Below are 15,555 nucleotides of genomic sequence, written 5' to 3' on the forward strand. Positions count from 1 at the left end.
GCCGCGGTGACCGGGGGCCAACGGCAGAGACACGCGACCCCCAGAGGAAGGTCAGACCCGGGCTGAGCACAGGGCCAGACTCCGCACTACACACGCCGGGATTCCGTGTCCGTGGCTCTGGGAAGGGCAGACCCGGGCTGAGCACAGGGCCAGACTCCGCGCTACACACGCCGGGATTCCGTGTCCGTGGCTCTGGGAAGGGCAGACCCGGGCCGCCCCGCACGGGAGTGTGCAGAGGGAGAGCGAGCAGGCGACTCGCACAGAAGTCAGGGCGCTGACCACTCCGGGGAGGGGGCGGCAGGTGGCCACTGGGTGTCGCCTTTAAAATGACTCATTAACCTGCATGGACCAGCTGCCTCCTGCACGCCTCCCCCTGGGGATGGAGCCCGCACCCCGGGCCTGTGCCCTGACCGGGAATCGAACCGTGACGCTCGACCACTGAGCCACGCCGGCCGGACGCCTTACGCATTCTTTACGGTGGCAGCACCTGCACAGAGAGAACAGCCGACACACCGCCGTGGGCAGCGCCCCGGACGGAGTCCGCACACCGGCCGCGGTCCCAGCTCTTCCAGGGACGGAGGGCGGTGACCGTGGGCGCGCCCCCCCCCCCCCCAGTCTCTCTGAGCTCGGTCTTCCCATCTGGAAACGGGCCCGCTCCCCTCGGCTGTCCCCACGGCCCGCTCCTTCCACCCGCCTCGGTCTTGACGGGACTCGCTGCAGCCCCGCCTGCCCACGGCAAACCCTCCTGGGGTCAAGTCAGGTCAACTTCTCCAAACCCCCGGGGCCCCGGGGCCCACGCAACGCCTGCCGCTTTGAAGAAAGGGAAGCGGCGCCCTCCTGAGCCTCCCCGTGGCTGCCCGGCCGGCGGGTGAATCCACGCGGGGCCGAGAGGACCAAACCACCGGGCGGCGCTGCAGCCCACACTGCGCCCGGGACCCGCCGGCCTGGGCACGGCCCCGCGGATGCACACCTTCCCGGGGGGACAGCGGCTGCGTTTGGGGGCGTTGGGCCCTGGGCAGGGGGAGGAGGAGCACCTAACGCCACTCCTGTCGCCACGGGGCCCGCCTGGCACATCCTTTCACACCAGGAGGACGGCCCTCCCCTGTCACCGTGGCAGGCGGCGGGAGGGGGCGGGCTTCCCGTGAGAAGCCACACGGGAGGTTTTATTTCCCTCCTCCAGCGACAGCCGAGGCGTGCGGCCCCTCCAGGCTCTGCCTGAAGCCGCCAGAGAGGTCATCGCCAAGTTCACGAGGTCCGATTCCCCGCCAGCAGCGGGGCGGCGGGGCCGTGGGCGAGCGGACTGGGCCTGGAGCGGGACAAAGGGAGCAGGCGGCTGTGGCCCCACCAGAGAGGGCACAGCCCGTCCAATGCCGGGCACAGAGTCGGGGATGGGGGGGGGGGAGCCTTGAGGAGCAGCCCTGAGCCCTGCCCAGGAGCACCCCCAGCCCCAAGTCCATCTGTCCCGGGTCCCAGGGGCCGGCCCCAGGCCAGGCGAACCACAGGCCCTCACAGCAATCAGACCCCTGGTCAGCCACAAGCAGGCCAGACCCGGGGCACCTCCCGGCCCCTCCAGGCGGGCACCGTCCCCGCCCTGTGTCAGAGGCCACCGCTCAGCCAGGGAGGGGCGGGGAGATGGGGACCAGGCAGCTGCCCTCGGCTGCCCATCCTCCTCCCCTCACACCCCCGATGTGCCCCCCATCTCCTCCTCATCACAGGGGTGGGGTGGGCCGTCTGCAGAGAGGCAGCCGACAGCAGCAGCGAGACGCCAGGAAGGAGCTGGTATCGACCGCCGCTGGAGGAAGGGGGGCCGCGTGGGCAGCCGGGCTCCGGGCCAAGCACAGGCCAAGGCCGGGCCTGCGCCGGCGGCCGCACCGAGAAGCCATCTGTCCGTCCACCTGTCTGTGCACCGCCTCCCGGGGTCTCACGGTGCCGGGCACAATGCTCAGCCCCTCGGCTCAGGATCGGGTGGAATTCTCACCCCGCGCTCCGCACACCGCTCTGGGCCTCTCCCCATTTTGCCAATGGGGACGGTGAGGCAGAGAGGCCGGAGCTCCCGGGGTTCCCACAGCGGGATGGGCATCCAGACACCCCGCCCTGGAGCCCCAGCGGGGAGACGGGGGAGCGGGCTCCCTGGGAACGGGGCACGGGGGAGGGGGCGGTAGAAACTTCCGGAAGCCTCCGGACGACCCTCAGCGGCCCCATCCCAGGCTCCTGAATAATTCAGGTTCTGCAGGTAGGAGCCCAGGGCCAGCGCCCCGAAGTGTCTGTCCGCTGCTGGTTCCGGGGGAGGGGCTGCCTGGGGCCGGGACCTGAGGTCGCAGACCCTTCCCCTGCCCAGGAGCAGGGTTGGGGCGCGGGGATGCCGGGGGCGCGGCCCGGGAGAGCGAGGGCGCTGTGGGGCCATCGATCGCCAGAAGCAATTAATTGTCGGGGTCAAGAGATAGTGAAGCTTTGTCCCAGGGCCCAGGGGACAGGCCAGCCGGTCTGGTAGCCCAGGGGGGAGGGGGTTCCTGTTGACCTGGTCCTGACGGAGGTCGGGGCCTCCATGCAGCTTCTGGCACCCCTTTCCCTGTCTCTGCCCCCCACAGGCCTTCTGCATGCTCCCCACTCACAGGCCCAACCCTCCAGGGAACAGCATCCACAACTGTGTCCCAGCAGCCCAGGACCTTGCCTGCCGTCCAGCAGGGCGGCCCACACCTGTTGCCTAACTCCCCGAGACTGTGACCTCAGAGGTCATCACCGGGGTGGCTCACATCCCAGCTCTGCCGTTTTGCAAAGCTTTGCATCTCTGAGCCTCAGTTTCCCCATCTGTAAAATGGGGGTGATGCCAGGAGCTACCTTGTGGGACACATACAGCCTGGCCCGCAGCAGGCGCTGAGTTCAAGCTCGCTACTGGGGCTCCCCCTCCCTAGCCCTCAGGTGTCAGTCCGTAACCCCCGCAACTGGGAGACCCCGACTCCAGGCCCCCGCCGGGCTCTGCAGCAGCACCCGCTGGGAGACTCCGGCGTCAGTGGCCGAACTCCACACCCCAGGCCCGGTGGCCGGTTGTCATGAAGAACAGAAGTGCCCTCACCCCGGGTGGTGCGGCTCAGTGCATAGAGCGTTGGCCCGTGGACTGAAGGGTCCCGGGTTCGATTCTGGTCCAGGGCATGTATCTCGGTTGCGGGCTCCATCATCACCAGCCCGGGTGGGGCACGTGCAGGAGGCAGCCAATCGGATGTGTCTCTCTCCCATCAATGTTTCTCTCTCCCCCCTCCCTTCCACACTCTCTGGAAATCGATGGAAAAAATATCCCGGGGTGAGGATTATCACCAACAACAAAACAGAACAGGAGTGCCCAGGCGCACACAGCCCTCCACCCAGACCCTCTGAGGACAGGGCACGGGGGCCCCGAGAGGCTCACCCCCTCCCAGCCACCACCCCACCCTGTGTCTGCACCAGATCCCTCCACACACACCCTGGACACGTGCAGCCCCCCCCCTCGCTGCCCCCACTGCCCGGATGGGAAAATGGAGGCGGGAGGCAGCCCGTGGACGCCTTTTGCAGGAACCGAGCTCGGCTCACGGGTGCTCAGAAGCCGGGTCACCGGGGCCAGGCAGGCGCTGAGTCAGAGTGAGAAGCTCGCGGAAACCGAAAGCAGCCGCGGCCGGCCGAGCGCTCCCCGGAGTGAGCCGCCCTGATTCACAGTCAGCCGCCGGCGCTGAGCTGGAAAGTTCCTGCTCCTGTGGCCAGCGTGGGGGGGCGGGGGCACGGGACAGCCACCAGGCCTGGGGCCACGAACCCGCCCAAGTCTGAGCACAGGTCACACCCAGACTCACAACCGCCCCTCGAGGCCGTCAGCCCCAGCCCAGCCGCTCAGCGACCTTGGGGAGCAGTGACCTCGGGAGGAGGGCCCTCGGCAGGCAGTGCCCTCGGGGGTGTCTGTGGCTGCAGGGCAGGCAGCAGAAGAGCCCCCCGCCCCCCCAGGACAGGCATCCTCTCTCCCTGGCTGGGCTCAGCCCCCGGGGAGGCCACGAAGCCCAGCGCGGTGACCTCAGCATCTGGCCTGGACCCTGGACGGTCTGCTGCTTTCCGGCTGGCGTCTCTGAGCCGGCTCTGCACCTGTGACACGGAGCCTCTCGTCTCCCGGGCGGACCCAGAAACTCAGCGCCGCGCATGCTGTGAGCGCTCCGGACGTGCACCCCTCTCCGTCCCCCACGGTGGTCCTATCAGGGGGTGACATTCACATGACATCGCATTCACCGCGACACCGAGGACCGGTCAGGGGCGTTTAACACACTGACAGGGCTGTGCGCCCACCACCCCTATCTGGTTCCAACGCTTTCCCGTCTCCCCAACAGAAAAGGGAACCCCCAAGCCACTGTCCGCACAGCCCCCGCCCCCCGTAACCACAATCGGCTTTCAGTCCCTGTGGACTTGTCTGTTCTGTAGCAAGAACAGCAGGCAAAGCACAAGAGTGGCCCGGCCAGGGTGGCTCAGTGGTTGAGCGTCGACCTACGAACCAGGAGGTCCCAGTTCGATTCCCGGTCGGGGCATGTTCTGGGGTGGGGACACAGCTGTCCTAGGGGACAGGCTCGCGCCACGATCGTCACCCTCCCCAGGCAACCTTCGAAAGGCCTGGCCCTTTAAAGAAAGCCTGCCAGCACCGACCCAAACACTAGCTTTCTTTCTTTTCTTCTTTTTTTTTTTTTTGCCGTCACTTTCACGTATTTCCAGTCCCGAAAGGATTCTGCTCTCGCTTCTCTCGAAGCTGCAGTTACTCATCCTGCGTGGGAGCCGCCAGCCCTGCCTCCTCTCACTTCCCGTTACACCGAGGGGGGGCGGGGGGCACCACGGGGATCTGTGCTGTTGTTACTTCCGCGCACAGTCAAGGCTGCACTGAGGAGGCATCTCAGAGGCAGGGGCGTTCCGAGGAGAGTGTGTAGCTACCAGGAGAGTGTGTAGCTACTGTCAAGGTTGGGAGGGGGGCGTGCAGGGGGGGAGCGGGGCGTGCCGGGGGGGGGGGCACAGGGTGGCACTGGGCAAGTGCCGATGGTGGCAGCGATGGCGGTGGCTCCTGAGATTGAGAGCATCGAATGAATGAGCGTGGCATGTGCGGCCGCTGTGAGATCTGCGTAAAAAAGCATCCGGTCCCCAGGCCGCTGCAGCAGCTGATGGGGCTGGGGGCTGGGGGCTGGGGGCTGGGGGCTGGGGGCGGGTGGGCCAAAGCCCCAGCACGGGCCCCAGCTGGGCAGGGCGGAGGATAAAATCCCGCACGCCCAGCCCGGGCCAGGTGGCTCGCTGCCCGCCAGGCTTTCATCTCCAGGAGATAAGCCGCCTGCTCAAGTTCACGTTCGGGATCAAATGAACCCACTTAATCGCCTTAGGGATCTCCTCTGAGCCGGCTCCTCAGGGGCCTGGGGAGGAGGGCAGCCGAGGCCCCTCCGGCCCAGCCCCCACCCACACCGGCAGAGCCAGGCAGAGAGGGGGTGCCCACACCCCCGGGAGACCACCCACTTCCGTGACCCCAAGGGCAGATCCGTGCGCACTGGCCTTCATCGTCTATGCCCAGGCCATCCATCTGCTCGGGGTCACAAAGCCCCTACTGTGCGCCACGTGCACGGGGCCAAGTGACACGCTTAATCCCCACAGCCACCCGCGAGGCACGCGCCACCACAAACCCCTCCCCGGATGGGGAGACTGAGGCCGGCAAACAGCCAGCCCAAGGCGACCGAGCTCCTCCCGGGATCACCTGCAAGCCTCATTCCATTTCACAGACGGGAAGACTGAGGCAGGAACGGCCTCCGATCCCCACCGTTTCCGATGTGGCTGGGGAGGCGGGGCACGCACCTGCCTGGGTCCCCACCGGGCCCAGCACCAAGGACAGCTCCCGGCACAGAGTAGGCGCTTCTCTGAGAGAACCGAGTCCACACTCTGGGCGTGGGCTCCAAAGAAAACGCCTTATTGGGGCCCCTCTGCCCTCCAGACAGTCCTCTCTGAGACCCCTTCCTGTGCCACCAGGGCCTGGGAGGGGGTGACCGTCCGCTGCAGAGGACAATGTGTGGAGTCAGAAGCCCAGCTCAGCCCCGCTCGGCCCTGCTGCCTGCTGCCTGCCTGAGCGTGAGGAGGCCATGACGAGGTCGGGTTCTATAAAACCTGCCGACCTTTGACCGCTCTGGACCCACAAAGCCGGCGGATGACAGCAGAGCAGCGCCCACGGGCCACACAGCCACCTGCATCCCCCCCCAGGCTGGCACGTGGGAGCCCAAAAATGTGGGTGCGGACGCCACGCCCATCGAGCAGTGGCTGCCCCAGCGGAGGGGACCCAGGGGGCCCAGGAGTCACCTGCAGGTGGTTGTTGGGTTTTCTTTGTCTTTTTTATATTTTTATTGATGTCAGAGAGGAAGGGAGAGGGAGAGAGAGAAACATCAATGAGAGAGAGTCATAGACCAGCTGCCTCCTGAACGCCCCACGCTGGGGATCGAACCCGCAACCCGGGCCTGTGCCGAGTAGGAATGGAACCGTGACCTCCTGGTTCCTAGGCCGATGTTCAATCACAATCGCGGAGCCACCCTGACCTGGCTGTTTGTTTGCTTGTTTGTCTGAAATACAAGGCAGCCGCCTGGACCTGGACCGAGGCTGGCGTGTGCACGCCCACTCTCTCCCCTTGCCCACAGGGGCCTCACTGGCCCCCAGACCCCAGGCCAGGTGGGAGCTGCGGGTCCCTGGGGCCTGGTCCCCCAGCCCCTGGGCCAGGAGAAGCTCCGGGCACCTGAGGGCCGAGTTTCATTTAATTGCGAGCTTCAGGTTCCTGGACGCAGGCCCGGAGGCCCCGGGGCCGGGACGAAGCCGGGAAGGAAGCAGCTGTGGTGTGGCCTTGGGCTCCGCGAATCTGGAACACGGGTCCCCCGGGGACAGGGCCGCGGCCAGAGAAACCCGGTCGGGACACTCGCTCCCGGCTCGTCACGGGAGGGGCGGGCTGCGGACTGCAACCCGGTGGGTTTCCCCGGCCATTCCTTGGGGCCAGGTACCCACAGTGGATCTGAAGGAACTAAGGAATCAGGGAAAATGACCAGAAGCAAACATCCCTGCCTCACGACACCCCTCCCCGCTCTCCGCTCCGGCTGCTCCTTTCTTTTTCCTTTTTTTTAATCCTCCCCGAGGATATCTGCCCATCCATTTTTAGAGAGAGTGGAAGGGAGAGGGAAAGGCAGAGAAATATCGAGAGAAACGCATCGATGGGTTGCCTCCTGCACGCGCCCGACCAGGGCCCGGGCTGGGGAGTAGCCTGCAACTGAGGTACGTGCCGTTGACCAGGAATCGAACCCGGGACCCTTCAGTCCGCAGACCGACGCTCTACCCACTGAGCCACACTGGCCAGGGCTGGCTGCTCCTTTTGCGTCTGGTCTTTCCCCCCCAGCACAGCCTTCACCGAGGGCAGCCCCTCTCTCCACTCTGTGCCCCTCACCCACTGCCCCCGGTCCTGGCCAAGGTCACGGGCGGCAGAGACATCCCACGTGGCTCCGGCCGCTGTGGGCTCCTCCACACCCAGGCCAGGTGCCCCAGCGCCACGCCTGGCCCAGGGAGGGGTGGGGGGCCTGGCGGAGACACCGCGGGGACCTGCAGCGGGGGCAACGTGTCCCCGGCTCCCCCTCAGCCCAGCAGGCTCGCCTCGTTAGCCTAACGAGCAGGCCCGGGTGCCAGGCGGTTGCCATGGCCACGGAGACACACCACTCAGCGGCGGCGACGAGGCTCCCAGAGGGTCTGCTGCGGCCTGCAGTTCAGAATGAGGCCGAGCAGGGCAAGGAGGGGCCCCCAAGGCACCCCTCCTCTAGGCACCTCGGGGCCTGGCCTCCAGGACTTGCAACTGACAGCTACTCCCAGGGAGGCCCCTGGGCCACAGAGAACCGCCCCCGTCCCGTCCCTCTCCCGCCCCTCCCCACACACAGCTGCCTGCTCAGTGGCAGAGAGAGACCGCAGGGCAGCTGGCCAGGGGCACTGGGAGGTGGCCGGGGCCTGGCAGACACCCCAGGGCGGGAGAAGGGTCTGCAGGCAGTGCAAGAAATGGTGGGAAGCCCCGCGGGGCCAAGTGAGGTCAGGGGGTACCCGCTGGGGCCCCCCTGGCCGCTGTGTGCGGAGAAGGGCCACGGGGGCAGACAGACTGGAGGCCACGCAGGCTGCGGGCAGGAGGGCGGGCGATACCCCCACACCAGGAGGCGGGGCTGGGGTGCGGGGGACCACGGGCCCCCTTTGGGACAGGCGGGATTGGAGGCCCCTGGGGGACACCCGTGAGCTAGGACGACTCTTTGACTATGGTTGCAAAGATCAAAAAAACTTCTATAGGTGACACGGCCCCAGAGGCAGCTCCATGGGTCTGTGAGCCCTGGACACGGGGTTGGGCACCGCCTCCCGCCTCCCGCCTCCCGCCTCCCGCCTCCCGCCTCCCGCGGCCCCTCATGCCCCCATTCCGCTGCTGGGTAAACCGAGGAGCCCTGTCTGCTGAGCCTCCAGGACTGTCCGAGGTTGCGCCATGCAGCCTGCGCAGCGTCCACGCGGGACCTCAGACTCGCCCTGCTCGTGAGCCCCGAGACACGGCCAGGGTCCCGACCCCAAGCCCAGGCCGGCGGGGGCTCCTCCAATTCCCCCTCCCACAGCCCACCCCTGGCTTCCTCCCTCCTCCATGTTCTCCAAGCTCAAAGCGACATCCCGGCGGAAGGGACGGGGGGGGGGTGGGGGGGTGGGGGGGGGGAGCAGGAAGCACTCGGCACAGCGGCCAGGCCGGTCCCCACGGCGTGGACGCACCTGCAGGGCTGGCGATGCACCCGGCTCAGACCCCTGAGCCCCGGTCCCCGGGTACGGAGCAGGCAGCGTCACAGTGCACCCCGGGGAGCTCACCGTCTGCCCCCCCCCGGGCCCCCCGCAGGTCAGTGGGTCTGAAAGGACACGGGCCTCCAACAGGGCCACCTGTCACCGTCCAGGTCCCTCACTGCCCTCTTCCCGCGGCTGGAGGACGTCCGCAGGCCCCGGTTCCCGCCCAGGCCCTGACCCTGGTGGAGACCTGGCATCTGCTGCCGGGAGACCAGCCACCCCCACAGGCACTCGGGGGACAAGCAGGCAAACACCTTGCAAAGCGTTCTCTTCACTCCCGCCCGGCTCCAGTCCCCCCTCAGAGCGAAGGAACTTGCAGGAATGCACGTCGATAAGATAGCATCAGAGAGCAGAGTGGACGAAGCCATCTGAAATCCGGACGGGCCGCCTGCCCCGCAGCACAGGCCAGGCCACGCTGCCGAAGGCAAGGCGGCCACTGCGGCTCCGAGCTTCCTACCGGCCCAAGCAAAGAGGGAAACCAGACCGGTCGCACGTAACTTCGCAAAAATCGCAGAAACCGGGCAGCGCGGCCCAGAGGCGCCCGTAGCCCTGGACGGAGGCGGTCAGAGCCTCAGGCATCAGATGAGGCCAGAATCGTGCCCAAGGTCAGCCCGACTGCCTGCTGCCCTGGCCACCCCTCCCCCCACCGCATCCCCCGACAGCACGTTCTCACCGTGAGCAACAGTGCAGCCCGCGGGGTGACCCTCAAACCGACCATCCTCGCTGGGCCCGTTCCCCCCCCCCCGCCCCCCCGCGGCGAAAACCCTGGAAGGTTATGCTGGAATGTTCCTCAGCCGCAAACAGGAATAAAATCTCACCACTTCCAACAGCACGGGTGGGCCTAGAGCAGTGATGGCGAACCTATGACACACGTGTCAGAGGCGACACGCAAACTCGTTTTTTCGGCTGATTTTTCTTTGTGAAATGGCGTTTAAATATATAAAATAAATATCAAAAATCTAAGTCTTTGTTTGACTATGGCTGCAAAGATCAAAAAAACTTCTATAGGTGACACGGCCCCAGAGTGAAGTTAGGGTTTTCCAAAATGCCGGCACGCCGAGCTCAGAAGGTTCGCCGTCACCGGAGAGGGTACTGCGCCGAGTGCAACATGTCAGAGACAAATATTATATGATCTCAATTACGCGAGGAAGCCAAAGAACAAAATAAACGAGCAAGTAAAGTACGAACAGACTCCGATACAGAGAACAGACGGATGGCTGCCCGATGGGAGGGGCTGGGGGCTGAGCGGAAAAGGTGAAGGCATTCAGCACAAATGGGCGGTTACAAAATAGTGACGGTGCCCGGCGGGCGTGGCTCAGTGGTTGAGCGTCGACCTAGGAACCAGGGGGTCAGGGTTCGATTCCCGGTCAGGGCACAGGCCCGGGTTGCGGGCTCGATCCCCCGTGTGGGGCGTGCAGGGGGCAGCCGATCCATGATTCTCTCTCCTCATGGATGTCTCTCCCTCTCTCTCCCCCTCTCCCTTCCTCTCGGAAATCAATTCAGGCGGGCGCTCGGCCAGGGCATGTCAGAGGGGAAGCCGCCCGCCTGGCGTGTCTGCCCCGGACAGAAACGCGGAGGGCAGGACCGGGAAGGAGGCCTCCCTCGACACCTTTCCGTGCAGATTTAAATTCTTTTTAATTTACTTTTCTTTTTTTTTTAATATATCTTCCATGATTTCGAAGAGGAAGGGAGAGGGGGAGATAGAAACATCAAAGATGGGACCTCAATACAGGACGAGGCCCAGGCCACGGGCTCTAAAGAACTGGCTGCCAGCCCTGGTCGGTGTGGCTCAGTGGATAGCGCGTCGGCCTGTGGACTGAACGGTCCCGGGTTTGATTCCAGTGAAGGGCATATGACCAGGTTGTGGGCTCGATTCCCGGGGGGGGGGGGGGGGGGGGGGATGCAGGAGGCAGCCAATCCATGGATTCTCTCTCATCATGGATGTTTTTCTCTTTCTTCCTTCCTCTCTCTGAAAGCAATAAAAATATATTTGAAAAACATATATCACAAGTGAAAGTCACCCCACTGTGCGGCTTTGGGCCAGCCTGCCCCGCCCAGCCCCCCCACCTGTGCAATGGGAAAAGGCCGACCCCCCAGGACCTCTCTCGGTCTCCAGCTACCAAATCCCCCGGGGCTGCAGGCCAGCCTGCAGGTGCGCGCACGCCTGGGGCAGCTCCCTGGAGCCGGGTTCTGCGACAGCTAAATAATTCAGAGCCCCGTTTCCATTTCCAGAGAAACACAGCCCCGTCGCCAAAAGGAATGCCAACATGTGCATGACTGTTTAAGATAAAATAAGACTTCAAAGAAATGCCAGGCCTGCGACTGGCGCTGGCCCCCTCCCTGCATCCTGCAGGGGCCGGGCTCTCGGACTGCTGCCCCCCCCCAGCCCCCAGCCCCTGGGGGCAAAGATCTTCAGGTGCTCAAATAAGACACCATTTCTCCACCGCAGAGCGGATCTGCAGGAAATTCTTGCTGCGACAACTCGACCTTGAATAACCCCAGGCCTTGCCTCATCCAAACTGTGTGACTTTGGGCAAGTCCCTTAACCTCTGGGCCTCACTTTCACCCTCCATACAATGGGACAGAGACGGCACTGATGCCTGGAGAATCACCCGGGGGTTCCTGTGGAGCGGAGGCCGGGGCACACACTACATGCCTGATGCGCGTTCGCGGTGATCGTCTGTAGGTAACGCATCACGGATGCACTTCCCGGCTCCTGGACCGAGAGGTGGCTTGGCAGGTGATGGCGCCCATTCCCACCGCCCCGTCTCGAGCATCACTTCCCTGGGGCCTCCCAGACCCGCCCTCGGCAAGACAAGGCCTTTTCAGATGCCACTCCTGGCCCAGCCCCCTCCCCGGGCGCCAGAGCAGGAACTACCAGCTCCTGCCAGCTCCTGCCAGCTGTTCTTTCGGGAACCCAGTCTCCGGGGTGTCACCCAGGAGGCGGCTGTTGGCTTGGAGAGATGAAGAGGAAACGAGGAGGGAACGCACACAGACACACACACGAGACGCACACACACACACACAGTGCACGTGCACACACACACACACGCCTGCGCACACATGCACAGGCACACAAAGCACTGGCACACACAGCACTGGCAGACACGCACACACATACGGATGCATGCACACACAGAGACACACATAGCACTCACACACACAGTGCGCACACACACTGCACGCGCACATACACGTGCACGCACACACACACAGCACTCACACAGACACACATGCGTGCGTGCACACATACGCACACACAGGCGCTCTCAGCCCCCTATTGTCAGAGGCAGCGCTGGCTGTGGGATTTGGGGTGGGGAGGGCTGTCGGGAGGAAGGGGTGGCAGTTAGGTGTAGGTGCGAAACCCTCTCCCCCCAAAAATCCGAACCAGCCACCAACGTCTCGGCCCACAGGCCTCAGGTGGGGGGTGGGTACAGAGAACAAGGTACCCCCCACGCACACAGTCAGGGGGAAACAGCCTGGCAGCCTCCACATCCAGCCTGAATGGCAGGACGCTGGGGGCCAGGCCTCCCGGGCCTCTTTCCCACGCACCCGCGCGCCCGACCGCCCTCCCTCCCGACCGCCCTCCCTCCCGCGGGTACGTGCCAGGCCACCCCCCCCCCCCCCCGCCTGCGCTGGAACAATCGGCTGGGGCGCTTCACAGCGAGGCCGCGATTGCAGAGCTCTCATCTCGGAAACCTTTCGGCGGTGGGAGGAGGAGTATTAATTGGGGGAAAAGAGCAGATTATGCCAAATAAATCCTTCCCACGTAGCCAAACCCCGGCTGGGGGAGGGAGGGGGCGCACACAGCCGCAGGAGGGGTCTCCATCCCTCACCGGGGCCTGACAGCCACATTACCATCTACATGGATCCATCAATAGTATTGATCCGAGCAGGCGTAAATAGCTCAGTGGGAAGAGGCCAGCCCGGGGCCCACTCGCTCCCGCCCCCACGTCTGGGCTCCACAGACTCCCTGGGCACCAGTGGCGGCAGGGGCGGCGGTAAATTTCCAACAGGGACAAGGCGGCGGGCGCGGGGAAGCCAGACAGCGGCGCCCAGATGCCCCTCACAGCCCGGCCACAGGGTCACCACACACAGCGCGCTCAGGGCTCCCGGAGCTCATCAGACTCAGTCTGTGCATCTGTTCAATGGGCAGAGGGCACCACCCGCCCTTCTCCATTCTCAAGGGTAACAGCCGAGGGGATGGACTGAAGGCCGCCCTCCCTCGCCGAACCCCCCACCCCCACCCCCCAGGCACCATCTCACAGGATTTCCTGGTCACTGGGTTAAAGGCCAAGCTTCGGAACCCTGGGACGATGACTACCCTGGTCACAGAGACACACACACACACCTTCTGTGCACTCTCGCACCTTCAGTTCCCACAGCCACCCGTGGCCGGGATTCTAGCCCACGTGGCAGATGAGGGACCTGGGCACAGAAAGGTCAAGTGGTTTGTCCGAGGTCACACAGCCAGCCCAGTGGCCAGAGTGAAGCTGAACCCAGGGAGCTGAGCTGCAGGGTGGGCTCCGTGGGGACGGGCGATGGCCGGCTGCCCCGGCTCACCCCTCTTCCCACCCCTCAAGGGGACAAGGAAAAGGCCGCCCGCAGGGACTCGCAGGGACGGTGCCCTCGGACCCCCTCCCACCTCCCCTCGGGCCCAAAGGAGCCCCTCCGATCACAGCAGCCGCCAGACCCAGGTCTGGTTGAAAAAGGGCAAAGTCACGGCCGCTGATAGCACAATCCACCCGGCCCAGGACTCCCCGTCCAGCCCGCGGGGTCTTCTCTTCCCTCTCCCTCCCTCCCTCGCACATCCTTCCTCCAAATCTGCAAAAGAAAAAAAAATCATAATAAAACCAGTTCTCACCGACAGGGGGGAAGAGGGGGGAGGAAGGGAGGAGGCTGAACCGACAGAACAGACCCGCCTCCGCCGCCGGCACCAGACCCACAGGGCGCAGGAGCGCGGGCAGGCGGCGGGGGAGACACTCGCTTCCCCCAAAATAAGCCTCAATGTAACAATAAGGCGGGCGCCCCACGCTCACCGGCCGCCGGCGGCTCCCGGGTACAGCGTGTCTCTCGCGCCCGCCCCGCCTGCTTCCTCCCTCCAGCTTTCTGCTGCCAGCACCTGGGGGAGAGGAGGCGCGCCCCACGGGTCCCCCCTCCCCCTGCAGGTTCCCCCGCAACGATGGCCCGGGGCCTCGGGGTCCGGCCCAAGGGGGATCAGCTCTGAATTCCAACTTCCCAAACTAGCGGCATCCCAAGTATCTGCGCAGCCCGGGGGAGGGACCAGGAAGCGGCCCAATGAGGCGTCACGGCCGCGGGAGGCAGGCCCCGGCACCAGGAACACCGGCCGCGGGGGAGGGGGGCGCAGGCGCCTCTCCCGGGGGACCCCTGCCCAGCGCCCTCGGGTCCCGTGCCCCGGAGCGCCCGCGGCCAGGGCCACCCGCGCCCCCGCCGGCTGGCAGAACCACCCCCCCATGCGCCCCTTCCATAGCAGCCAGGCCGGAGAGCTGGGGGTGCCATGTCCAGGGGCTCCCCAAACCCGCCGTGCCCTCTGAAAAATAAGGCGCAGTGTCACCCCAACTCTGGGGCTGCTACGCGAGGAGGCAGGCGCATGGCGGCCAGGCCCCACAAGGAGGGGGGCTGACCTCCGCATTTCCAGGGCGCCCTCCCGCCCGCCCACCCCCCACGCCACTTCCCTCCTTCCCGCCCCCTCGCGGGGGAGCTGGAGTTCCCCTAAGTTCCCCGGCGCCCCCACGCACGCGGGCTGCAGCGCTGATGGGGCGCCTGGCTCCCCAGCAGGCCAGCCCCCGAGAGCGCCAACTCCGGAGCGCAGGGCCCCGCCAACTCCGCCGCGTGCGCCGCCGCTCTGCCCGCGGCCCCCGGAAGCGCGCCCCGCGCCGCCCCACCCGCCCTCCGCGGGGACCCGCGACCCCAACTCACCTCGCCGAGGTGGCGGCGGCGGCGCCCAGGCTCAGGGCGCGCTCGGGCCGCCCGGGCGCTCAGGCAAGTGGCGGTGCAGCCAGGACGAGGGGCGCGCAGCAGGCCCGGCCTCGAGCCGAGGGCGAGCCGCCCGCCGCCGCCTCCTAGGGCGCCAGCCCCGGGTCCCCGGCCCGCAACTTGGCGCGCATCGCGGGGCGCAGGGCGCGGGCGCACGGCTGGGGCGGGGCACGGGCGGACGCGGGGCTTCGGTGCGGCCCGGCCTGCCCGCGGCTCCGCTCCCCGGCGGCGACGGCGGGAGGGGGAGCAGGGGGCGGGGCGGGAGCCCGGGAGGCGGCGGCTCGGCCTCTCAGCTCCCGGCTCCCCGCCCGCACCGACGCGCCCGGCCCGGCCCCCTCTGGCCCCTTAAAGGGCCCGCGTCGCCTCCGCGGGTCCTGCGCGCACTCGCCGGCGCGCGCGCACGTTGCCACACAGACACACACGCGGGGGCGCGCCGCCGCGCTCTCTCTGGCCCGCCCCTCGGGGGAAGGAGGAGGAGGGGCAGCGAAGGGGGAGGAGAGCACCTCCGGGTCCTGCCCCTCCTCCTCCTGCGGCCGCGCGGCGCCCTCCTGCTCCCCGGCCCCCGAAGCTTCCCTGGCATCGCGTTTCGGCCATTAAATTACAACTCGGGAGCGGCCCTCGGATGGCGAGGGGACGCACGGGAGGGCCACACACGGGGCCTTTCAGGGACACGCACAGCCGCGCAGGGATCCGCGCGGTGGGCTCGCTCGG

At 66.4% G+C, this 15,555-nt stretch overlaps 1 protein-coding gene across 1 annotated transcript in view; it reads right to left on the bottom strand.

Annotated features, from left to right (window-relative positions):
• NCOR2 (nuclear receptor corepressor 2) overlaps positions 1-14,942 on the bottom strand; it is a 135,374-nt gene extending 120,432 nt beyond the window's left edge. Inside the window, exon 1 of the mRNA XM_081113870.1 lies at positions 14,788-14,942. The gene's annotated coding sequence lies outside the window, so the exon portion shown is untranslated. The remainder of the gene's footprint in view (positions 1-14,787) is intronic.
• Positions 14,943-15,555: the final 613 nt, after the last annotated feature.

Source organism: Myotis nattereri (genome assembly GCF_964212035.1).
Source record: "Myotis nattereri genome assembly, chromosome: 19".
NCBI classification, from domain to species: domain Eukaryota; kingdom Metazoa; phylum Chordata; class Mammalia; order Chiroptera; family Vespertilionidae; genus Myotis; species Myotis nattereri.